The 17,059-nt window shown below is 50.7% G+C and overlaps 1 protein-coding gene across 3 annotated transcripts in view; it reads left to right on the top strand.

Annotated features, from left to right (window-relative positions):
* The first annotated feature begins 502 nt into the window (after positions 1–502).
* RAB3IP (RAB3A interacting protein) overlaps positions 503–17,059 on the top strand; it is a 388,930-nt gene continuing 372,373 nt past the window's right edge. Inside the window, exon 1 of one of the 3 annotated variants that reach the window (XM_086921989.1) lies at positions 503–607. The gene's annotated coding sequence lies outside the window, so the exon portion shown is untranslated. Of the gene's footprint in view, positions 665–17,059 lie in introns of all 3 variants that reach the window. The other 2 variants (XM_086921972.1, XM_086921980.1) reach the window with 2 other exon arrangements.

Raw genomic sequence — 17,059 nt, 5'->3', positions numbered from 1 at the left:
CCAACCATTTGCAAGGCTAGGCTCGTAAACAAGCTCTTTGAGCCCAATCTAGACCATTGGCTAGGCTCTACTTGCTAATTCGTTGGCTAACCCACCACCACTATCATGCGCCAGTAAATGCTAGAAATTCCTCAGCTGACTAAAACAAACTACAGCTTCCGCCAGATATGGCTGTCATACCCGGACTACGCCATGGAAACCAAGAGAGCCTTGCTTGTCCCTCCTTCCTCATCCAGAACGGCATGCATCAACAGCCTAGTCTGGTCTGCCCGAGACGGGCTGTCACTGCCCGGATTAACTCAAAGTGTCACCACACATCCCGTTGTTTTCTGTCCCATTCAGATGGGCGGGGCACCCCCTGACTGTAAAAGAGGACGGATCGCACAGAACATGTGCAGACTCAAAGCCCCAATCAGCACTCTGGAATTCTGTATGGCGCACTGGGATTGGCTACGTTGTCCCAATGCTCCAAATGTGAGGTCTCCTAGCTTTTAGGAGTAACGCCTTGTTTTAGAATACTCCCAGAATATGTTCAGCCGAGGGATTGGTTGTTGTGCCTACCGGAAGCGCTGACACTAGGGACAAATGACATCCGTTGAAATATCAGGTACGGACGACGGTCATGAAGCTGAATTTACGGATGGTCCGTGTAAGTAGCGAACAGGTGCTTACCCTAGTTGAATGTGTGATCATAGTTTTGTAATTATGCATCGTATTGTGCGATTGCGAAAATAGACACAAGCATATTGCATTTTAAAGTGGATTGGGGCGTTAAAACGAGACACTTGCTGCATATATCAATGTGTATCCTTATAACGCTATTAAAGTAACACAGATGGTTAATTACTTGCTGAAGATCTGTGTATGTTTATAATTTTTGATCCCAAATATGAATCATCTTAAAATAGCTTGGGGGTGTTGATGTGCTTGCTGCAGATCATTGCATTTAATAGCCATTTAAGGGTCAGAAATCAGTTTATATAGTAGGTTATGCAAATTATTAGAGTTATTACGTACAAACACACCCGATGTTTCTAAAGAAATTCATATCTTACAAAACCGTTTCAGAACTTCCTTCACGTTTTAGTGACTTGTGATGTAGCACACTGAATGTTTCTTGGTTCTTCCTAATTGGCTCCGGACTCAGGTATGGTGTGATGTTCAGTCGGTTGACCTCCGATTCGTGTTTTTTTGCTGTTATTTAGCGCGAGCTCGACCCGGAGGCAGTGAAGCGATTTATATGAGCACCAATCACACAATGACACATTCATTTTTTTTGTATGCACAGAGAGAATAAGTGATTTATCCAGAATCATAGGATGTTGAGCCGACGCCCCAGACTGGAAACCCAGTTTCAAAGTCGGCAGCTCTGGCACTTACGCTACATGTCATCCTGTCAGCAAGGACACGGATAGGACAAAAGGATTGTCTGATTGTCAATGAAGTAATGCATGTACAGTTGGAACGTACTAAAAGGAAGCTTAAGCTCTATGACTCTCCCTATGGTCCGCGGCACAGTGAAGCAAATGCTGCCCGTTCACTGCCTTACATGTGCTTCATGGTTGGCACACTGCATCATGACAGTCTGTTTTTTTTGTTTTCTGGAGTCAGCTTGGAATCTGGACTGGCAGGGAAATAGCTATTGGAACCAATATATGGCTGATTCTCGTCAATTGGTAGTACTGGTACCTTGTTTATCCATGCTGCTGGTGGTCTGCGTGTTTCCTGATAGCCTGTGTGTTGCCTAACTGGCATATTGTAAATGCTACTTCACAGTTCTTTGCCCGGCGGATAGGCTTTTTACCCTGTCTGCCAGTCTGCAACCTGCCTCAGTGCTTTTGCTTGTATATTTTCTTACTATTTCCTTCCGCTGTCCACACCCTCGGCTTACCCTTCCAGCTGCCCTATTGTTTTAAACCAGATATTCTGTTTATCATATTCAAGAATAGGACGTGATTTCAACATTCTTAGCATTAGTTAATTTTTTCTTATCCTCTTTATAATCTTTAATATTATAAGACCCCCCCCCAGCGATCTCGAAATTGTCTAAAACGGCAACGCCCCCTCCTTACTTACTCGTGTGTAATACTTGACCTTCACTAGTTACGTTACATTTCTTGTGTGATTGACTGAAAGTTAGGCTAATCATAACTAAGTCGTAGCAATGCTATCATGCCTTGTATGAGTGGGGACCTCGCCATCATTCTAGTGCACTGCGGCATGAAGTCTCAAGCTTTCCCATTCATGCATATATAAATGGTGTGGTTTGTTTTCATATTTCAAAGCTAACACAGTATCTCTGTGAGACCGATTATCCCCCCTGAATGCGGAAGATGTGCCCATGCCCAGGGTTTGTTTTGTTTCAGCGTGTTTTTTCGCTTTAATGCTATAAAGGCCTTTGCTTGTATATGATGTTTGATGGACAGATGCCAATTTATCACAAGCCAAAACTACAGCATGACATGAATGCTGTGTTGTAAATCATAGGACTCAGTACTCTTAACATAAGGGCATTTCTGTGCTTCCATTTTGTTAACGCCCGCAGTTCAAGCTGTGATGTAAAATATTTTGTATTAATTTAATACACGTTTTGAAACTAAAAAGGTTTTGCTGGATACATTTTTGTTTTATCGTATATCATACGTTATTTGGTATTCTAAATTTGCATTTCCCATATTGTCCGCATTAACACCTTTATGTCAAAACACAGTATATTCAATAAACTGTAACTACAGTGTGTCATTTATCATCAGTGGTATTGATTTAAATATTGTTTATCAAGTTCCTGAACAGAAACTCACAGCTCTGCAAGTTGTTACCATCTCCATCTCTATAACATATTCTACAAATCCACACACCCCGGCACCACTTCATCCCCATTGCAACAAACATCCAACCGTTAGCTGCGCACTAACAACCCTACCAAGAAATTAACTTCCCCATGACAAAACCACCTTGTAGCAGCACTGTGACGCATACTATTGTACTAGCACGTAACAGACCCCACAGTACCACCCATCATCACCACAATGCCAAACTTCTCCACTATGCAAATAACTCTAACTACTACAGTACAAACCCACAGCTTTTTCTTCTAACAGCGCTTCAATATCCACCCCCTCCAACTAGTTGCACCTACGATTACTGCTCTGTCCTCCTTTAACATTGAAATACAAAGTCCTAGCAGCAAATTACCCCTGCTACTGCTGGACCACCAAAATAACCGCAGTGTAATGTCCACGCTGCACCACAACCCCACAGAGCAGACTGACTGCAGTTGAGGAACAGAACGCCAAAAACCATATTACAAGCCCACAACATCACAGTAACAGAATGTATCTGCACAACATAAACAAAACAGCACAACTACAAAACAATACAACACGACATGCACACAATAGCTCAACAAAATAGAATAACATAATACAAAAGCAAGATATATCCTGAGCTAATAGCAATAGTCAATAAAAGTTCTTCAAATAAATCACAAAGAAGATGATCTTCATATCTTCATTTATTGCGATGTTGTTTTTCTTCTTAAAAGAATCTAGCCGCCAACATGTGTTTCGTCTTTGGTGGTATAGACCACAGACTTCTTCAGGGCTATTGCTAGACTAAAGATTTATTGTTGATGGGTAAGTGATATCGACGAGTAATAGAACGTGTTATCAGAATTAAAAAGGTCTGGAGACTCTTGATTCAATCAATCGCGATTCAGACATCAACCTCAGAGTCACAATAGAGCCCCAAATGACCTTAGGACGTGGTGCGATCCGACACTGCAACCAGGAACCTGCGTGTAGCTAAGTCTGAATCGCGATTGATTGAATCAAGAGTCTCCAGACCTTTTTAATCCTGATAACTCGTTTTATTACTCGTCGATATCACTTACCTATCAACAATGAATCGTTAGTCTAGCAATAGCCCTGAAGAAGTCTGTGGTCTATACCCTCCAAAGACTAAACACGTGTTGGTGGCTCGATTCTTTTAAGAAGAACAACATCGCAATAAATGAAGATATGAAGATCATCTTATTTGTGATTTATTTGAAGAACTTTTATTGACTCTTGCTATTAGCTCAGGATATATCTTGCTTTTGAATTATATGTGGTATTGTTTTATCATTACCCATTTGGTTGATGGTGGATGACCATCACCTTATCCTTGGAGCTCTCTGTACTGTATTCTCAGATTTTGTCATAACCCGGCGCAACCATCACTCAGCCATCCTTCGTTCATTGTATAGAATAACATAGTAAACCATAACTCAAGAGAAACACAATGACACACACTTGAACACAACATAAGCATCACAACACAACAGATAGCACAACACAACAATTCCAGACAACAAAAGAAATCAACTGAAGGCAACAACATATAAATCCAGACTAGCAGCACAGTAAAACATGAACATGATGACACAGGACCGTTTACTCGGCTACTCCGGCCAGCAATTATTTTTTTTCCACTTTGGTTAGTTTCAGTATGCCTCGCGCAATAAACAGACCACACTGATGTCTGAAGCGTAAAAAAGGCCATTTATAAGGACCAGGCTGCACAACATAATCAATATAAATAGAGAAGGAGAGTACCCTGCCTCAGGATATACAGGCCCTGGCTATGGGGTCCTAACTGATGTGTATGGAGGGGTGATTAACCTTGATCCGGCATCCGTCCATTGGCCGACAGATCGAGTCGGCGGAATCCCAACTTGATGATAACAGCCTCTGGGACTAAGGCGGTGCATCAGCCAGCACCCTACGAAGGTGGCCCGGTATTGTAAGACGGCATCGCGTCCACCCGCTACCCATTAAAAGAACCGACATAACACAGCATGATTGGAACCCCCGCCTAGGAACGGCTACTCTACCTTTGAAAGGCTCGTAGATGCCCTCTAGAATTGTGCACCTCTGCGCCCTTTGAACGCACTTATTGAAAGAACCGATAGGTCAGAACACGATTGGAATCCCCGCCTAGGAACGGCTATTTGAAGCCTGAAAGGCTCGTAGATGCCCTATAGAATTGTGCACCTCTGCGCCTTATGAACATTGAAACGAAACATGTCACCACTATAAGCCTGCACCCCCGGCTCTATGTGTGCCAACCACTGCCTAGAACCCAGATGATCGCCAAAACTTAAGGGAGTTATAAAACATAACGCTAAGGAGCCAACCCATACTGGATTTGAATTGCTTGTAGCCTGTCCCTTGAAACAACAACAGCATCGGCGTCCATGCATCCCTGTGACGCCATTTTGAAGCCTGATATACTTGAATAACAGAACCTAATACAAAATCAGAGTTTTTATCCCTGTGCCCGTCCCAGTATACTGCCCCTTGCCCTGACGAAGGTGCGGCCTAATTGGCCTGTCACCGAAACGCGCGTCGGCGTATGTCTCCAGGAATACGGTCATTGTCCTCATTACATCAGGACCCGTAGCTAAAACCATCTATCCGGATGAACATCCCGATTTGACCACCTATGTGCTGTATTTGCAAGGAATAGTAGAATGAATGATAGAATGAATGGTGTATGATATTAGGAGAGAAAGAGTGAGTAGGGATTGAAGTGAATGATACTGTGTGTGTAAAGATTGGCTGTTACTGGGTAGGACGAACTGTCTTGATATTGTTGTCCTTATATCTGTCTGTTTTATTTATGACTTATATGTACCTATGATATACAAAAAAATATATTTTTCCCAAAAAAATCTTTTGTAATATTCCTGTTATCAGAAAACAATAATAAAATAAATATATATATTTTCTAAACTTGAACTGTATAATTCTTTTGATTTGACCATGTGATTGTTATATGTAGTGTCAACCCCTAGGTTAATCACCCCTCCATATACATCAGTTAGGACCCCATAGCCAGGGCCTGTATATCCTGAGGCAGGGTACTCTCCTTCTCTATTTATATTGGTTTTCCCCCCTACTACCTGCCCATATCCTAAAGCTACCCACGGGGAACCCCCTTCTTTGTCTACGTCTATCTGCACAACATAATCAATTAACAGCAACAACCATAAACAAATTCCCCAACAACAACTCTTCATCCCTTCATTCTCTTCACCCACTCCGAACTCACTTCTCCTACTACTCCATGACCTGTTCCATTCTTCATCCATTTCCACAGATCTCCTAGCATCCTCCCCGGTATCACCTGGCATTCCACTCATGCCTCCAGCTCCCCCCATCATTCACTCTTCCCCTCTGAGGGATGGGTGCGCCCGCTATTGACCCCCCACCCCTCCAAATAATCGCCAACCCTGCAGCGGTCCTAAACTGGCACGCTCCACCAACCCTACTACCGAACCCTAGTAACTGCAGGGTGGGTAGGTGGCCTTTGCTAACTCTGCCCTCCGTATGGTGCCGAGAATGCAGGAAAAGGAAGATCCCTTCCTCCCCAGCATTCTTATACCAACCCCCTACCCCACCCCTTGACCCTGCCTGGTCCTCCCCAGCGTGAACGACCCCGGGGAAGACTAGTCTGCGACTGTGCTTCCCCCGGGGCCCGCCATCGCACAATAAACAGACCACACTGATGTCTTAAGCATAAAAGGCCATTTATTAGGACCAGGCTGCACAACATAATCAATCAATTAACCGCAACAACAATAAGCATCCTCTCCGGTATCACCTGGCATTCCACTCATGCCTCCAGCTCCCCCATCATTCATCCCCCCCGAGGGATGGATGCGCCCGCTATTGACCTCTCCAAAGTATCGCCAACCAGGAAACCCCCTTTAGGGCGGTTACCTGACCACCACCCCCGGGATCCAAACTGAGCATCTTTCGCTCCCACCTACTCAAGCATTCTTGTGACACCAAATCGCCTCATTCCATAATTTGCTAACCACATCTCTCATCTCCATCATGTAGTAAGCGTTCCCCAATCTCAAAAGATGCACACCGTCGTCCCTAAACAGTAGTGATTCCTCCAGTCGCAGTCCATTATGAGCAATTACTTTGATGTCCTTTTCCCCACTGAAAACCCACATCGCTCTGTTGAGCTTCCTTCGTGTTTTTACAACACCCCCGTGTTTGATTGCCCCCTCCATACTTTTCGAGCAACATATTCCGTCCAGGCAATACATGTCCCAGCCAACCTTTGTTTCAAATCCTCCAAGTCTCTTTGCATCAGTTATAAGAGCACCAAACCCGACAGCCTAATGAGATCGTTCTCTCCAAAATGTATTATCAACAAATCAGGGTATCCTTTCCGGGGGACCATTTTCGTGAGCCCGGGCAATAGTGCCCACCATCGCATCTCCCCCATTTTCCCCACCAGTGCACCTCATGATGTTGACCTTTGAGCCCCAGGTTACGGCCTTACACCTGTTGCTCTGCATACTTGGAGGCCCAATGCACGAACGAATGCCCACATCCAAGTGGCCTTCTTGGTCCCCGTTCCGCCCATGCAACCTACGGGAGAAAAATACGTTAGTAACACAGCCTGAAACGTCACACCGATCCCCCTGCTAAGCACCATGCCCTGCGAAGCCCCTAATTTATGGACATACCGCTCACATCATCTAGATTTCCACCGCCCAATCTGCTGAATCCTGTCCCAGGATCAACCCAGCCGTGCCGCCGCCACCCCAATACGGAAGGAATGAGCCCCAAAACCCGCCGGGCCCAGACCCAACCGCTTCAATGCCATGCGCAGAACCGCCAATAACTGCCCCGCCGCCACCCTCGCCCCAGACGCGTGACAAAAGATTTCACCAGTCCCTGCTCGTGTAGTCAAAAGAAAATTCCGCCATTCAGCCAACGGGCACTCACCCCCAAAACCAGCCTCCCACAGCCAAACCCACTTGCCTCTTCCCCAACTGATCCGTCTTAGACTGCCCCAACCAAATCCCCAGACGACTCTCATCCAACCTGATCTTCTCATCCCTCCTGCCACACACCTTACAGGTTCCCAGCAGCTCCGAGACCCTAAAAGCCCCAAAAACATCCATATCTTGCATAAACAGAAAACCAGAACCTCAAAAACATGATCACAACAAAGCGGCAAAACCTCAAGCATTCTGACCAACAGATCAAATGTAATCGCCTCCCGCAACCCCCTGTCCCCCCCCTCTCCCTGCTCCAACCTTTGAACCCTTTTTATAATCACATCTTTGGTAGGGTCAAAGCCAAAAAACAAACAGTAGAATGACACTCCTGCCAATTTTTCCGAAATCGTCGTGGACGTCAGCCCCTTGTCAATGCAATGCATTACAAACTGCAACACTCCTTGTTCCACAGTCGAACGGTCTCCAAAAGCAGCATCCCTGGACCAGCCTATAAATGATCCAAACTCTGCCCATGCCAGTCTGTAGGTCCGTCTTGTGGTATCGGCTATAGAGTTCTCCACAAGGCCTATCACCCTCACTCCCCCAAGGCCCAGATGTTGTCCGACAGCTTGGTCTTGAACTGATCCGCTCCTAGCGCCAATCGCCGGAATCGCTGTAACTGCGAACGAAACAAAGGATCTGCAATGTCATTATTCGCCCCAGGGACATACTTGGCTCTAAAAACCACATTCAACCTCAGACACTTCAGCATGAAACTCCGCAACAAACGCATCACTCTCAGATCCCTTGCCCTCTGTCGGTTGACCAACTCGACCACAGTCATGTTGTCCACATCGAACAGTACTGACCTATTCTGAAACTCAGACCCCCACACCTCCAGTGCCACCAACAAGGGAAAAAATTCCAGAAATGCAATTCTCTTCCCCTGCTTCACCCAATGAGCTGGCTAGTCTTCAGAACACCACCTGCCATCCCAGAAGATCCCAAAGCCTGCCGCCCTGGCTGCATCAGAGTAACTTTGCACTTGCCAAACCATCCGTTCGTCCTCAAAATCCAGTGACACCCCATTGAAATCAGTCAAGAACATCAGCCATGTCCTCAAATCTGCCCGGACCCCCATGGAAATCTGGACCCTGTGGTGTGATAGAACTGCCCCCAACATGACCATGCCGAGCCGTCTGCAGAACGTCCGTCCAGCCCTCATCACACTGCACGCGAAGTTCATGAAACCCATCAGTTGCTGCACCGCCCTCAAAGAAATCCTTTTTCCCCCAATCCCCAGGAATGTCAGGCTGCAGCTAGGCCCAACTGTTTTCTCGGGGGCCAAAGGGACTCCGAAACGCCGCAAAATCTCCTGGAATTGCAACAGGGCCCTGCCACAATCCCCAGAATGAGCCTTCCCCCGAAAGAGGAAGTCGTCCAGATAGTGAGTAACGTCCCGATGTCCGCTGATCTGCGTAAGAGCCTACTGCAAGAATGTGCTAAACATCTTGAACAGCGTGCTGGAAATCGCACACCTTGAGCAGAACCATGTCCACGTTTATGGGCCCCGCAAACTGCATCCCCAGTAGAGACAAATCTGCGGGGTGTATTGGCAACAGGAGGAAAGCAGATTCCACATCACACTTTGCCAGTTCCACCCCTGGTCCTCCCACACTCACTAAGCGGATCGCATCATCCACCGATGCATAGAGCACCCCCAAGTCTGCTTCTGCAATGAAATCATTCACAGTCTGTCCTTCCGGCCACGAGAGGTGATGGATCATGCAAAACTTATCCTCCTCCTTCTTAGGCACCACACCCATTGGGGAGATGATCAAGTCGTCAGCATGCCAGTCGCGGAACGGGCCCGCTATCCTGCCTTTGTCTACCTCCTTCCGCAATTTGTCCGCCACCACTCCCGGCAATTCTTTGGCTGATTTCAGATTGTCCACCAATCTCTGCGCCCTAGGTCCCTGATAGCCCACTCGAAAACCCTATTTGAAACCTCACTGAATCTTTAAAGCCGCCTCCCTGTTCGGGTAACACATGAGCCACGGGGCCATCGCCTCCACCTTAACCGGTGTAGGTGCCCTTCTGTCCTGTCTGTGCCCTTCCCTTCGCCACTGCTCAGAAGGCGTGACCAAGGTAAGACATTGGGTAAGGGCGTGCCACCCCCCACACTTGGAGCACTCATGCTTGAACTTGCACGGGTATCGGTAGCAGTATCCCCTGTTGTAACTCCAACATGCACCGGTGTTGTTGCTGCCTAGCTTAGCAGGCTGACCTGTGGTTCCTGTACTGGCGGTACTCTCCCACCTCCTTCCCCACCCCCGCCCCACTGTGGGCGGGACACAGCGGAAAAGACCGATAAGTGACCTGCAAGCCACTGGCTGTGTGAGTGCGTGGATGCCATCCACTGCATCCATAGTTCCTGGTCCAGTGCTTGTCCGGATTCGCGCTAACCCTGGCTCTGAACTCCTCGTCGTAGCTCAGCCAAGCAAACCACCCAAATTGCACCTGGGCCTTTCTAATGATGTCCATATACTTCAGTAGCACTATGGCCCTATCCAGGTGCTTCTCGCAGTAAATACTAGCATAAATGAGAAATGCCGAAGTCCAGTTTTCCATGTTCACCAGAACCCTGGGCCTTCTAGTCAGCTCCTATTCCTCCTCCTTTGAACCCTCCTTCACCTGCACCTCCCTGTGCAATAACTCCAACACACCCACATTCTCGTGTTTCCAGATTCTATTTTTTATCTTCTCCGAAAGATGTTATCCCAGGGGCATGGCCAGCCCCATGTAGGGCAACTTTTTCTGGTGCTTGTTCTCGGTCTTCTCCCCCTTGTCGTCCTTCCCCTCCACCTTGTCCGTCTGAACCCCTGCCGTAGATACAGTCTTAACCCTCTCTGGATTGTCACCCATTTTAGGCCTGTCCTTCGTCAACCGCTCAACATCCCGCACAGACCCCTCACCCACACCCACTGACCAGCAAGCCTTCTTCCTACCCCCTTTTGGCCTGCCATCCCAAGCTGCTCACCATGCCCCCTCACCTGATAACGATGAGTGCGCCTCTCCGAACCGCCCTCTTGTGCTGGTGGCCATGGGTGTCTCCGCCTTCGCCTTGCCCTTCATTTGCTTACAATCCTGCAAAACACCAATGCCACTGCTGCCCTTCACTCCCCCCGTCCTGTTATCGTCCTCCCTCACCTCCCCATCTTCCAACTCCTCACTCTCATCGTCCTAGTCCAACTCGACCTCAGGCTCCACATCCACAGGTGCCCACAGCACCTCTGTCACCGTTCTCTTCACACTCTTACACTTCCTGGCATCCAACACCCCCCCCACTTGCCACACACAACGCCGTTGCCCGCTTCCGCGCCGGAGGGATGGCTGCCGCGGACCCCCCTGCTGCTTCAAGCTGGCATCCTGAGGCCGTCTTGCCGGGCTACCCTGCACTCCGACCTCCGCCGGCTTGGATCCGCTCTACCCCCCCCTCCCCCCCCCCCCAGATCGCTCCAACCTGGGTGTGCCCTGGCACCATCGGGCCTCAAAGCAGTCTTGGCTGTTCCTACCTTGAGCTGCGGCCCCCTGCTGCTGCCTCCCCCACCTGCCCTTATTTGCTCTGTCCCTCACCTCATGATCAGCCCACCTTTCCTCCTCCGACATGGGTGTTGGTTGACCCCCTCCACCTCATCCTGCCAGACCGCCCCCACTCTGGTCACATTCTGTTCTGCCCATCGCTCCTCATTCAGCTGGACTAGGAGGCGCTGCTCCTTGATCCTGTCCTCCCAGGCCAATGTCTCCCACCGGGGGAGGAGGTGGAGTAGTAGCCCTGGGCCCCCCTACCAGACTGCAACATCCCTGGCACTGGAGCCTCCACATGAATGGGATCCCCCCACTAAACCAACCACCACATGGGGCCCACACCCCCTTCTGGTACTGGGGCACACACTTGCGACCCCCTGGAGAGGTCAATGGGAGCGGTCTCCCATTGCCCTATGACCTCTTCCAAACCCCTATTGCACCCTTCAAAAACCAGGGCCCTCGGGCCCGCCCGCCCCCTCCCCCACATCGCCACGCTCCTGATGCAAACCTGCAGTAACCAGGCTAGGCAGAGGCCCTGCAGCCCCCCCCCCCTCCCTCCCGCCTCCACCAGCGCACGCTCACTTGACAGTCAGCAGCTCCCCCGTGGGCGCCCGAAACTCGAGCCGCAGGAAGACAAGACGCGGAGGCAGGCTCATACACCAGCCTCAGTGCCCGCTCCTCCACCTCCCATGCATGACTTTCCCCTGCCGCCGCGGCTTCTCTAGGCTGGCCACAACTGCTGCCGCCACTCCTGCTGCCGCCGCCCGCGGAGCACGCGACATGCCCACGCCAGCCTCAGTGCCCGCTCCTCCACCTCCCATGCATGACGTTCCCCTGCCGTGGCGGCTTCTCTAGGCAGGCCACAACTGCTGCCGCCACTCCTGCTGATGCCGCCCGCGGAGCACGTGACATGCCCACCCATGCTTCCCCAAGCACGCCGGGCCGGAGGAGATCCTGCCGCCCCGCGCGGCCCAGCAGCCTCAGGGCCTCCCTTACCTCCTCGGCCGTGACTCCAGACATGCCTGGACCCGCAGCAATCTCGACCTACCGGCCAGTGGCTCCTTGCACGTAAACCCTGTGCTTTCAACACCAAAACCGCCGAAACCAACTGCACCAACGGCTCCCTAAACTCTCTAACTGCCCCTTTGCTAACTCTGCCCTCCCAATGGTGCTGAGAATGCAGGAAGAGGAAGAACCCTTCCTCCCCTGCATTCTTATACTCACCCCTTGACCCTGCCTGGTCCTCCCATGCGCAACCGACCCCGGGGGAAGACTAGTCTGCGACTGTGCTTACCCCAGGGCTCACCATTGTTGATTTGGTGTTTGCTATACTTTAGACTGTCCCTGACCACACACATCACAAAAAAGTAAATCCCCAAGCCCCGGACCAGCATTATCAGCTCTGTCTTACTAAACCACTCTACATATCTCCTTCTTTAAGGAGAGCAGTGCACTCTTTAAGACAATTGCACATCTGTGGTATCATAATCCTGGTGTTGTATCAGACAAAGAGTGACTTGCTTTTGCGGAGATAGTGCTTCATTCTGCTATATGCTGATTTGTCGGAACCGGTCAATCTGAGAGCACCAGACCTAAATGAAACTTCTACACTTACGGTTCACTCTATGGCACCATGTCTCTTGCTAACTTTCCGGTTTCACGTCCAGTCTTACCAAAGCAGGTCGCTTGCATGCTGTCATTTCCTGTCCTCAAATTTCCTATAACACTGTGTCTAGCTTTTCTCTTGTGATTTTTAGGAAACATTCAGTACATCTATCTTTACTCCTTTAAATGTTCAGTGTCCCCCCCCTACCCGAGGTTTCGTCCTTTTTAGGGCACAGCTGTCGGTTGTGGCCCCCGTCGACGCCAGACCACACGACAGACCTACGACGCGGCCACCCTCAACGTACTCAACGCCGGCCAAACCCCCGTCTGCTACTGAGCCACCCCGAAATGCACCCACTGACCCTTCACCTGCCAAGCCTGCAAATTCACCTGCCTCCGGACCTGCACCACACCCGACAAGCCGAGCACCAGCAGCAACCACCTCAAGTGCATCCTGCTCAACACCCGCTCCGTCCACAGACACGTCGTCGAACTCTGGAACCTGCTCGACACAACATCACCAGACGTTGCCTTCCTCACAGAAACCTGGATGAACGCCTCCTCAGCGCCTGACATCGCCATAGCCATCCCGGACGGATACAAGACCACCCGGAAGGACCGCGTCAACCAGTCTGGATTAGGCATCGCCATCGTACACAAGAACACCATCCGCATCATGACCAACTACGACGACACCTTCACCGCCGCCACACATCTCCACTTCCAGATACACACCGACCCCAAGACCACCCTCAGAGGCACCTCATCCACGCAACCAATTCAGCCAAGACATCGCCGACTTCATCAGCCCGCACGCCCTCCCCTCCTCTGACTACATCCTCCTAGGTGACCTCAACTTCCACCTGAAGAACAACAAGGACAGCAACACCACCACCCTGCTGGACAACCTTGCTAACCTTGGACTCAAGCAACTGGTGAACACCCCCACCCACTACGCCGGCCACACGCTTGACCCCGTCTTCTCCTCCAGCAAACACATCTCCTTCAGCCACTCCACCGGACTCCATAGGACTGACCACAGCTGCATCCACTTCAGCTTCAGAAGAACCACGACCCACCACCACCCGCAATAGATTCCTCGCAGGAGCTGGAGCAAGATCACCGCAGAGCAGCTTGCCACCTCCCTCCGCCAGAACCCTCCCGCCAGCACAACGGACCCCAATGAAGCAGCCAACAACCTCACACAGTGGCTCACCAACTGCGCAGATGACCTCACAGCACTGAAGTACCCTCCCAGCAGACCCGGCAGCAAGAAAGCCCCCTGGTTCACCGACAAACTCAAGATCTCCAAGAAGAACTGCCGCACCCTCGAGAAAGCCTGGCGCCACGACCAGACCACAGACAACATGACGGCCCTCAAGCACGCCACCCGCAAACACCACCAGCTGATCCGCACCATCAAGAAGACAGCATTCAAAGAACGACTGGACAACAACGCCCACAACAGCAAGGAACTTTTCAGCATCGTCAAAGAGTTCTCCAACCCCAGCTCCGGAAACAACGACATCACTCCCTCGCAAGACCTCTGCGACTCACTCGCCTCGTTCTTCCACCGCAAGGTCACCGATATACACAACCGCTTCGGCGCACCAACCACGCACCCAACCACCGATCCAACGCCCCCCACCACCACCACCATCTGCCCCTGGACCCCGGTCAACACCGAAGACACCACCCGCACGATGAACACCATCCACTCCGGATCACCAACCGACCCCTGCCCCCACCACGTCTTTAACAAGGCCGACTCCATCATCGCGCCCCAACTCCGGGACATCATCAACACCTCCTTCAACACCGCCACCTTCCCGGAGATATGGAAGCACGCAGAGCTCAGCGCCCTCCTGAAGAAACCAACAGCGGACCCCACCGACCTCAAGAACTACCGCCCCATCTCGCTCCTCCCTTTTCCTGCCAAAGTCATCGAGAAGACCGTCAACAGACAGCTTGCCGCCTTCCTCTAAACAAACGGATCCCTCGACCCCTCGCAGTGCGGTTTCTGAGCCAACCACAGCACGGAGACCGCCCTCATCGCAGCCACTGACGACATCAGATGCCTGCTCGACAACTGGGAAACAACGGCCCTCATCCTCCTGGACCTCTCTGCAGCGTTCTACACTGTCTGCCACTTCACCCTAGTACAGCGCCTCAACAACATCGGAATCCAAGAGAAGGCACTGGAGTGGAACATCTCGTTCCTTGCCGGAAGAACCCAGAGAGTCTGCCTCCCCCCGTTCAGATCCGAGACCACCGAAGTCATCTGCGGCGTACCACAAGGATCATCACTTAGCCCAATCCTCTTCAACGTCTACATGAGCCCTCTCGCAGCCATCGCACGCAAACACAACCTCAACATCATCTCCTACCCTGACAAAAACCCAGCTGATACTCTCCCTCATCAAAGACCCCGCCACCGCCAGAACCAGCCTACAAGAAGGGATGAAAGAAGTCGCCTAATGGATGTAGAACAGCCACCTGAAACTGAACTCAGACAAGACGGAAATCCTCATCCTGGGATCATCGCGCTCCACCTGGGACGACTCCTAGTGGTCCCCTGCCCTGGGCACCACTCCCAAACCAACGGACCACGCACGCAACCTGGGCTTCATCCTGGACTCCTCCCTCTCGATGACCAGACAAGTCAACGCTGTCTCATCATCATGCTTCAACACCCTGCGCATGCTCCGCAAGATCTTCCGATGGATCCCCACCGAAACACGGAAGACGATCACCCAGGCACTCGTCACCAGCCGGCTGGACTACGGAAACACCCTCTACTTCGGAACCACAGCCAAACTACAGAAAAGACTCCAGCGCATCCAGAACACCTCCGCACAACTCGTCCTGGACATCCCCCGACACAGCCACATCTCCGGCCACCTGAGAGACCTGCACTGGCTCCCCGTCAGCAAGAGGATCACGTTCCGACTCCTCACCCACGCACACAAGGCCCTCCATGACCTGGGTCCCAAGTACCTTAACAACCGCCTGACCTTCTACGTGCCCACCTGCCAGCTACGATCGTCCAGCCTCGCCCTCGCCGCCGTACCACGCATCCGCAAAGCCACCGCCGGGGGAAGATCCTTCTCCTACCTGGCAGCCAAGACATGGAACTCCCTTCCGATCCACCTCCGGCTGACCCAGGATCATCTCTCCTTCAGGAAGCTCTTCAAGACTTGGCTCTTTGAGCAGTAACGGACCCCTCCGCCCCTCCCTCCCCCCCCCAGCGCCTTGAGACCCTCCCGGGTGAGTAGCGCGCTATACAAATGCCCATGATTGATTGATTGTAAAAGACTTATTGGGGGCAAGTTACTGGCTGACCTGGAAAGCAACCATGCCGATTGCTTTCCACTGGCTTTTTATTTTTTCACTTTTTTTCTTGCTTTTTATTGGGTGGTTGTATTTGTTTAGGCCCCTCCATCTCATGTTTGTCCCTCCTGTGTAGCATAGCTTGTTGACCACCTCTGATTGTCTGGTTCTATGCTTTCACTACTGTCTTCTTTTCAGGAACAGTTTTTTTCTCTTCTATGAAGCACTTCACGAGAGTACATGTGTTTTCCAGCCATTGTCTCCATAGTCTGTTTTTCTTCCTCCCCACTTTACGCTGACTACTGTATGCTTTTGTTAGCAACTGCGCTTCTCTCATGCTTTTTCACCCACCTGCTCTCCTTTGCTGCTTTTCTCCCCACCCTACTGCTCTTGCTTCCTGCTTTCAGCTGTTCATTTAATCTCCTTGATCATTCCCTTCACTCCAGGAAAAGTCACATCCCCGAAAGTATGCACTTGCTTAACCGTAGGTACACATCCTTCATTCCAGGAACATTGAGATCACTAAAGGTGTGCACTCCTCTCATTGAAGGTATACCTTCTGCAAACCCAGGGGATTTTACATCACCTAGGTGCATCCCTCCCCTACACCCCCACCCCCTCCCCATTTACACACACCTTGCTCTAGCACACTCTCCTGCCCTAGCTATGGTGCATTACCACATACACACTCCATTCCTCTCCAAAAGAAGCGCTCACCTAGGCCACCCCTATCACACTTGAATGTAAATG

The sequence above is a fragment of the Lissotriton vulgaris genome, chromosome 1_1, assembly GCF_964263255.1.
Source record: "Lissotriton vulgaris chromosome 1_1, aLisVul1.2, whole genome shotgun sequence".
Taxonomy (NCBI): Eukaryota; Metazoa; Chordata; class Amphibia; order Caudata; family Salamandridae; genus Lissotriton; species Lissotriton vulgaris.
This window is presented reverse-complemented; position numbering and strand designations above follow the sequence as displayed.